At 43.4% G+C, this 8,049-nt stretch overlaps 1 pseudogene; it reads right to left on the bottom strand.

Annotated features, from left to right (window-relative positions):
- Positions 1–6,777: 6,777 nt before the first annotated feature.
- On the bottom strand, positions 6,778–6,895 carry LOC126189726 (5S ribosomal RNA; annotated as a pseudogene).
- Positions 6,896–8,049: the final 1,154 nt, after the last annotated feature.

The raw sequence follows: 8,049 nt of genomic DNA, 5'->3' as shown, positions 1-8,049 counted from the left end.
TGTGCAGTCTGTGGCTGGTTGAACTCATCGTTGGAATATTCGCTTGTGTAGTGTTGGGCAGTTGGATGTGAACAGCGCGTAGCGTTGGGCAGTAGGAGGTGAGCCGCCAGCAGTCGTGGATGTGGAGAGAGAGATGCCAGAGTTTTGAGAGGTTACTATAAACGGACGACCTGGACGTGTGTCCGCCAGAAAAAAGAAATTTGTAAAGATGGAGGTCATGAATTGATATATTATTAAGGTAAATTATTATTAAGGTAAATACATTGTTTGCTCTCCATCAAAATCTTTCATTTGCCAACTATGCCTATCAGTAGTTAGTGTCTTCAGTAGTTAGAATCTTTTATTTAGCTGGCAGTATTGGCGCTCGCTGTATTGCAGTAGTTCGAGTAACGAAGATTTTTGTGAGGTAAGTGATTCATGAAAGGTATAGGTTAATATTAGTAAGGGCCATTCTTTTGTGCGGATTATTGAAAGTCAGACTGCGCTCCGCTAAAAATATTGTGTGTCAGTTTAGTGATGATCAGAATAAATAAAGAGAAAAATGTCTGAGTACGTTCACTTTTGCTCAGGTGTTTGAAAATCAAATAACGTAAGAGCTTTTCCAGCACTGACATTTTTAAATTTCTCTAAGGGAACGTTTCAACCTTTGCTAAAGGCACACATCGCCTGCAACGCCTCTCTTGGCCACGCTACCATATCTGTTGGAACCTAGACAACTGGGAAACCATGGCCTGGTCAGAGAGTCCCGATTTCTGTTGGTAAGAACTGATGGTAGAGCTCGAATGTGACACCTAGAAGCCATAGATCCAATTTGTCAACAAGGCACTGTGGTGGTGGCTCCATAATTGTGTGGGCTGTGTTTACATGCCATGGGCTGGGTCCTCTGGTCCAACTGAGCCGATCACTGACTGGAAGTGTTTATTAACGGCCTTCATATTCCCAAACAACGACGGAATTTTTATGGATGAGAATGCGCCACGTCGCCGGGTCACAGTTGTTTGCGACTGGCTTTCTGACTTGGCGACCCAGATGACCCAACCTGAATCCCATCGACATTTATGAGACATAATAGGCACGTCAATCGTGTACAGACTCCTGCGCCGGCGACAATCCATAGCGGATTGGCTTGACACGAGTATCGAAGATTTTGTGTGTTCACAATTGACCAAATACACAGCTTAATCACTGAATAACACACAGTCTTTAGCAAAACTGGTATTTTCATCCAGTTTATCTCCAAACCATCCACACAACTGCTTGCTTCTATTGGGGTCGTCTTCATTTAAGTGATGCAACATCTGCCAACTTGTATGCATGAAACCTCTCCTCTGCCAGGACTTTGGGTGGTTGACGTTGGCTCCCCCAACTCCGCGGATGTTCGACGAAGCCGTCAAGATAAACTTTGGAGAAGACAGCGTCTTTCGTTTCGTCTTAAGTCTTTGGTCCTCCAGAACGGGGTTTATACTGCCTTTTTCTTAAAAATTGGTGGTTAATATACCGACGGCAGTGAAACAAATAGGTTGGCGGTGACGATGACGAATGTTGAATTGTTCAGCAATTTTGCGATACGACCATCTTCTCGTCCATTTATGAGTGCCAAGTCCATACCTTCTTCTTTAGACAAAGCCATCACTCAATATGGAAAAAACAAAATTAGAATAATTAGATTTTATTTTATTATTATTTATTTATTAATATTTATAGAATATCTTTTTAGAATTTATTAGAATTCACTATGTACCTAGACCTTGTGGACACTATGGACAATTCCTCACACTAGTGTCTTACTTTTGACAATGTTGACTGTGATACTCTCTTTCAAATTCTGAAGGAGGCAGGAGTAGAATACAGAGAGCGAAAGGTCATTTACAATTTGTACAGAAACCAAATGGCAGTTGTAAGAGTCGAGGGACACAAAAGGTACGCAGCAGTTGGGAAGGGAGTGAGACAGGGTTGTAACCTATCCCCGATGTTATTCAATCTGTATATTGAGCAAGCAGTAAAGGAAAGAAAAGAAAAATTTGGAGTAGGAATTAAAATCCATGGAGAAGAAATAAAAAGTTTGTAATTCTGTCAGAGACAGCAAAGGACCTGGAAGAGCAGTTGAACAGAATGGACAGTGTCTTGAGAGGAAGATATAAGATGAACATCAACAAAAGCAAAACGAGTATAATGGAATGTAGTCGAATTAAATCAGGTGATGCTATGGAAATTAGATTAGGAAATGAGCACTTAAAGTAGTAGATGAGCTTTGCTATCTGGGAAGCAAAGTAACCAACGATGGTCGAAGTAGAGAGGATATAAAAAGGAGACTGGCTATGCATTTCTGAAGAAGAGAGATACGTTAACATAAATTGTAGATTCAAGTGTCAGGAAGTCCTTTCTGAAAATATTTCTATGGAAGTGAAACATGGACGATAAATAGTTTAGACAAGAAGAGAACAGAAGCTTTCGAAGAGTGGTGCTACAGAAGAATGCTGAAGATTAGATGGGTAGATCACATAACTAATGATGAAGTACTGAATAGAATTGGGGAGGAGTTTGTGGCACAATTTGACAAAAAGAAGGGACCGGTTAGTAGGACATGTTCTGAGGCATCAACGGATCACAAAATTAGCATTGTAGGGCAGAGATGAATACACGAAGCAGATTCAGAAGGATGTAGGTTGCAGTAAGTACTGGGAGATGAAGAAGCTTGCACAGGATAGGGTAGCATGGAGAGCTGCATCAAACCAGTCTCAGGACTGAAGACCACAACAACAGACAATACTGAATAGAATTGGGAAGAAGGGATCGTTTGGTGGGAGACTTTCTGAGGCCTCAAGGGATCACCAGTTTAATATTGGAGGGCAGCGTGGAGGGTAAAAATCGTAGGGGAAGACCAAGAGATGAATACACTAAGCAGACACAGAAGGATGTACGTTGCAGTAGTCACTCGGAGGTGATGCGGCTTGCTCAGGGTAGAGTAGCATGGAGAGCTGCATCAAACCAGTCTCTGGAATGAAGATCACAACAACAACAGTGTCTTGCACGTGATTTTCTAATAGCTGTAGTTAACTTTCCCAGAACAGTTTCAACAAATGGAAGTCTTCCAGTCATATTCCCCCATAATGATTTTATGTGCTCTTCCCATTTCATACCACTTTTTAGTAGTACCCCTTAATACTTACACAACGTCATGTGCTCAAGACGTTCACCACTAATTTTGTAATCTGATACAGTCGCAATCTTTCTCTTTGTTATAACTATTATCTTACATTTATCCAACCCAAAGAGAGCTGCTATTTAGTAAACAAAGTCAGTATTTTGTCCAAGTTTCTCTGTAAAACATTACGATCATCCAAAGAGGATACTATGCTGTACACAGCTGCACCGTCAGCGAATTGTTTGTACATATCAGTCGCGCAAACAATTAGGTTTAGAGAAAGGGAAAAATTTGTGATTCTGTGCCACATAAGCCAAGTTTGCATCGAAGCGAGTGGATGTGAATACAATCGAATCACCATCTGCAGACAATTCGCCAGTGTTCACTAAAATTCGTTTGCATCTGCGAACAAGCGTTTTGTAGAAGGGGGAATGGAAGAGAATATAACAAAACAAAGATACCCTACGAATGCTGCGTTCTTATTCTTTGGTGCTACTAATGCGGGTAGTATTCATCTACCGAGCGAGGTGGCGCAGTGGTTAACACACTGGACTCGCATTCGGGAGGACGACGGTTCAATCCCGTCTCCGGCCATCCTGATTTAGGTTTTCCGTCATTTCCCTAAATCGTTTCAGGCAAATGCCGGGATGGTTCCTTTGAAAGGGCACGGCCGATTTCCTTCCCCATCCTTCCCTAACCCGAGCTTGCGCTCCGTCTCTAATGACCTCGTTGTCGACGGGACGTTAAACACCACTAACCTAACTTCAGTATTCATCTCACGCTTGGTGAGGAGAACACTACGTCATAGTGACGTAACGCCACGTCATCGTGACGTAAATAAACCTAAATCGACTTCACGAGTGCGTATATCGATCTTTGCAGTTGTACCACAGAGGTTGCACGGTAACGTGAAAGCTAAGTGTAAATACATGTGTAGAAAGGAAATTAGAACAGTTGTGTGGTATGTTCAGCCCAGTTGAATTAGTTATTAAGCTGGAATCCTAACAATTTTGGATGTTATTGTGTGTTTCTTGAACATAATAAATGTCTGAAAAAAGGAACCATAACGAAAGTAAAAAAAAAAGAAACGCTTGCAGTCATTTTTTTAAAAATCTGATGAATCGTCCATAAATCATGTGGACAGAAACATGAAATAATTAATTATTAAGCTGTAATCCAAAGAATTTGGGAAGTTATTGTGTGTTTCATGAACAAAACGAATATCTGAACGAAGGAACTATAAAAAAGCGAGTAGTCATTTAAAAAAAAATCCGATTAATTGTGCATAAATCATCTCGTTAGAAACGTGAAATAGGGAGAAATAGAAGTGTTTCGTATTTTTATAAAAGCCAATGGATTGTACATAATTCTTCTGAACAAAAACGTAAATCGAGAAATTAGTGTGTTCCAAAGATAATTCCGAATGTTGCTCGAATTTTAATTTTGCCTTCACGTTGCAGATCAACACAGAAAATTTTGCTGTTCAGAAATAAATTATTGCTTCTGATTATAATGTACACTCCTGGAAATGGAAAAAAGAACACATTGACACCGGTGTGTCAGACCCACCATAGTTGCTCCGGACACTGCGAGAGGTCTGTACAAGCAATGATCACACGCACGGCACAGCGGACACACCAGGAACCGCGGTGTTGGCCGTCGAATGGCGCTAGCTGCGCAGCATTTGTGCACCGCCGCCGTCAGTGTCAGCCAGTTTGCCGTGGCATACGGAGCTCCATCGCAGTCTTTAACACTGGTAGCATGCCGCGACAGCGTGGACGTGAACCGTATGTGCAGTTGACGGACTTTGAGCGAGGGCGTATAGTGGGCATGCGGGAGGCCGGGTGGACGCACCGCCGAATTGCTCAACACGTGGGGCGTGAGGTCTCCACAGTACATCGATGTTGTCGCCAGTGGTCGGCGGAAGGTGCACGTGCCCGTCGACCTGGGACCGGACCGCAGCGACGCACGGATGCACGCCAAGACCGTAGGATCCCACGCAGTGCCGTAGGGGACCGCACCGCCACTTCCCAGCAAATTAGGGACACTGTTGCTCCTGGGGTATCGGCGAGGACCATTCGCAACCGTCTCCATGAAGCTGGGCTACGGTCCCGCACACCGTTAGGCCGTTTTCCGCTCACGCCCCAACATCGTGCAGCCCGCCTCCAGTGGTGTCGCGACAGGCGTGAATGGAGGGACGAATGGAGACGTGTCGTCTTCAGCGATGAGAGTCGCTTCTGCCTTGGTGCCAATGATGGTCGTATGCGTGTTTGGCGCCGTGCAGGTGAGCGCCACAATCAGGACTGCATACGACCGAGGCACACAGGGCCAACACCCGGCATCATGGTGTGGGGAGCGATCTCCTACACTGGCCGTACACCACTCGTGATCGTCGAGGGGCACTGAATAGTGCACGGTACATCCAAACCGTCATCGAACCCATCGTTCTACCATTCCTAGACCGGCAAGGGAACTTGCTGTTCCAACAGGACAATGCACGTCCGCATGTATCCCGTGCCACCCAACGTGCTCTAGAAGGTGTAAGTCAACTACCCTGGCCAGCAAGATCTCCGGATCTGTCCCCCATTGAGCATGTTTGGGACTGGATGAAGCGTCGTCTCACGCGGTCTGCACGTCCAGCACGAACGCTGGTCCAACTGAGGCGCCAGGTGGAAATGGCATGGCAAGCCGTTCCACAGGACTACATCCAGCATCTCTACGATCGTCTCCATGGGAGAATAGCAGCCTGCATTGCTGCGAAAGGTGGATATACACTGTACTAGTGCCGACATTGTGCATGCTCTGTTGACTGTGTCTATGTGCCTGTGGTTCTGTCAGTGTGATCATGTGATGTATCTGACCCCAGGAATGTGTCAATAAAGTTTCCCCTTCCTGGGACAATGAATTCACGGTGTTCTTATTTCAATTTCTAGGAGTGTATAATGTAACCTGTTTATAACACATATCATTATTTTTCTTTATACTCTGTATACTGTGAAAAAACAATGTTATTTCGTCTATAATTGACACATTTTAATATTTAAGGAGTATGAACTATAAAAAAGTAAGTTTCCTAGTAGTTGCCAAATGATGTTGAACAGTGATATTTCATATGCGATGGTGGAATATTGTGTTTGTTTATTCTCTCAATAGACGTGGTATAAATTTTGAGGGTGTTTGGCATAATTACTATAGCTATTTTCATATTGCCTAAAAGTCATACAAAAAGTGTCTGAAAATAGCGACAGCACTCACTGCTTTCAGTTGCTTAAAATGCTGGTAAATGTGACTTGCATGTCATTGTTTTTTCACAGTATACAATGTATAAAGAAAAATAATGACACACGTTATAAGAGATCAGTACATTATGATCATCAGCAATAATTTATTTCTGAGGAGCAAAAGTTTCAGAGCTGATTTACAGGATCAAGCACTCCTTCTTCAGGTCTGAAGTGATCAATCGCGACCATCCGACCGCAGTGTCGTCCTCAGCTGAGGATGCAGATAGGAGGGGCGTGTGGTCAGCACACCGCACTCCCGGTCGTTATCATGGTTTTCTTTGACCGGAGCCGCTACTATTCGATCGAGTAGCTCCTCATTTAGCATCACGAGGCTGAGTGCACCCGGAAAAACGGCAACAGCACATGGTAGCCCGGATGGTCACCCATCCAAGTGCCGGCCACGCCCGACAGCGCTTAACTTCGGTGATCTGACGGGAACCGGTGTATCCACTGCGGCAAGGCCGTTGCCTACGGGATGAAGACAAAATTAAAACTCCAATAACATTCGGAATTATCTTTGGAACCACATTAATTTCTCAATTTAACGTTTCTGTCCAGAAGAATTATGTACAATCCACTGGCTTTTATAAAAATTCGAAACACTTTAATTACTCTCTATTTCACGTGTCTATCCACATGATTTATGCACAATTAATTGGATTTTTTTAAAAAATGACTATACGCTGCTTTTAACTTTCGTTACTGTTATGGTTCCTTCGTTCGGACATCCATTACATCAAGAAACACACAATAACATAAAAAATTGTTGAAATTACAGCTTAATAAGTAATTTAACTGGGATGAGCATACCACACAACTGCTGTAACTTCGTTTCTACACATGTATTTACATTTAGCTTTCACGTTGCCATGCAACCTCTTGTGACACAACTGCAAAAATCGATATACGTACTCATGAAGTCGATTTAGGTTTATTTACATGACGATCACGTAGCGTTACGTCACTGTGACGTAGTGTTCTCCTCACCTAGCGTGAGATGAATGCTACCCCTACTACGCGACAAACTTCGAGGCGTTGTAGAGCGTCTCTTGAGGAACAAATCGAGTGTAGCAACGCGTGTCCGGAAACCTCATGCAACCACACTACAGATCGTCCCAGGCCTGCGCCTTCCATTAGGCCACCCCTTCACCAGCAAACATGACTGTACACTGACAGAGTCTAGGTAGAACGTTTTTGTATATTCATACGTGTGACTGTAGCATTTATAGACTTAGAGAAAGCTTTTGACAATGTTGACTGGAATACTCTCTGTCAAATTCTAAAGGTGGCAGGGGTAAAATACAGGGAGCGAAAGGCTATTTACAATTTGTACAGAAACCAGATGGCAGTTATAAGAGTCGAGGGACATGAAAGGGAAGCAGTGGTTGGGAAGGGAGTAAGACAGGGTTGTAGCCTCTCCCCGATGTTATTCAATCTGTATATTGAGCAAGCAGTAAAGGAAACAAAAGAAAAATTCGGAGTAGGTATTAAAATCCATGGAGAAGAAATAAAAACTTTGAAGTTCGCCGATGACATTGTAATTCTGTCAGAGACAGCAATGGAGTTGGAAGAGCAGTTGAACGGAATGGATGGTGTCTTGAAGGGAGGATATAAGATGAACAT

Source organism: Schistocerca cancellata, chromosome 5 (genome assembly GCF_023864275.1).
Source record: "Schistocerca cancellata isolate TAMUIC-IGC-003103 chromosome 5, iqSchCanc2.1, whole genome shotgun sequence".
Lineage (NCBI taxonomy): Eukaryota > Metazoa > Arthropoda > Insecta > Orthoptera > Acrididae > Schistocerca > Schistocerca cancellata.
The sequence above is the reverse complement of the archived record's forward strand: the minus strand, read 5'-3'. Positions and strand labels throughout refer to the sequence as shown.